The 1,421-nt window shown below is 38.7% G+C and overlaps 1 pseudogene; it reads right to left on the bottom strand.

Annotated features, from left to right (window-relative positions):
• Window positions 1-12: 12 nt before the first annotated feature.
• Window positions 13-1,421, bottom strand: part of LOC107095693 — an 8,714-nt pseudogene continuing 7,305 nt past the window's right edge.

Genomic DNA, 1,421 nt, shown 5'->3' with positions numbered 1-1,421 from the left:
TGGTCTTCAGACTGGGAGAGCTGCTCCACCTCAGAGCTCCTCTTCATCAGCTCAGAGATTTCCTGTTCCAAAAATTATGATGAAGTCTTCAGCCTGTTTCTCTGCAGTTTTCTGTTTGTCTTCGATCTCCTTGATGAGCTCCTTCAGGCCTCTCTCAGCAGACTCCTTCAGAGCAGTGAAGACCTCAACACCTTCTGCTTTCTCTCTGTCTGCAGCATCTTTACTGATCTTCACCGACTCTTTGATCTCCTGAATCTTCACTCGTCTTTTCTGGATCATCTTCTGAACTTCATCCTCTGTCTTTTTCAGCTCTATCTTCTTTCGATTGCATTCTTCTGTTAAAGGAACCAGCTGATGGTTCTGGTGATCTAAAGTAGAGCAGGAAATACAGACACCCTTCTTCTCATCCATACAGAACAACTCAATGGGACTGTCATGTAGCAGGCAAATCCATTTGGCTGAATTCTTAGAGCAAATTAATTTCTCCAGATCATTCCTGTTCATTTTCTTTAATATCACACAGGCCACCTCCGGACAGCTGTTAAGTGTGTACGTTTTCACCATTAGGTCTACAACATTGATGATTGATGCTTTTTCCAGCTGTTTCTTCTTCAGTGTTGGGAGCCCAGGTAGGGTCTCAGGCTGCTCGAGGAACCATTTGAATTTCTCAAACTCCTCCTCACTTAATTCTTCCAGAACATTCAAGAGATCCTCTGCCTTCAGTTTACCCCCTATGAAAGTAATAAAACACATTGAAAAATTATCTGTTATTATTGAAAGAACATTGACCAACTATTTTATGATGTAAAAAACAATCACCAATTGTTACTACCACAGTTTCCATTGTAATTATGGTTTTTTGTTATTATTAATTTGCTGTCATAAATGATTTTAGATGCTAACTGGAAAGTTCAATGAAAACTGATGCTTCATCCAATCATTTTCTACACAAAAGAATAGGGTTTAGATTAAAACACTGATTATACTTGAGCCCCTATCTTTGGAATATTCTAGATCGGGGTTTTCAATTCTGTCTCTTCAGGTCAGGTGTCCTGAACCTTTTAGATTTATTTCTGCTTCCTGATTTGACTCAGGTGTCTAGTAGCAGAGACAAGTCAAAAAAGGGTTAGTTTCAATAAGCAAGTTTAACAAACTCACTCTGAAATCCTCAACTCTGAATTGATCTTGCTTATTAGAAACTCTGAGTTTTCAGTTTCATAAAAGCTGTTGTGAATTAGTTTATTCATCTCTAAGAATGCATGTGCTCACTCAGAGTAAGCACATGCATAACAGCTATGAAAAGCCATTATCAGTGGAGCACCAATTCGAGGAGTTACCATAATGAAAGACAACAGGAAGTGCCTATTTAAACCCACTGGAACTAGAGATTTAAATGCAGAAATTAAACAATGGAGAATGTG

Source organism: Cyprinodon variegatus, unplaced genomic scaffold (genome assembly GCF_000732505.1).
Source record: "Cyprinodon variegatus isolate N-32 unplaced genomic scaffold, C_variegatus-1.0 Scaffold564, whole genome shotgun sequence".
NCBI lineage: Eukaryota > Metazoa > Chordata > Actinopteri > Cyprinodontiformes > Cyprinodontidae > Cyprinodon > Cyprinodon variegatus.
The sequence above is the reverse complement of the archived record's forward strand: the minus strand, read 5'-3'. Positions and strand labels throughout refer to the sequence as shown.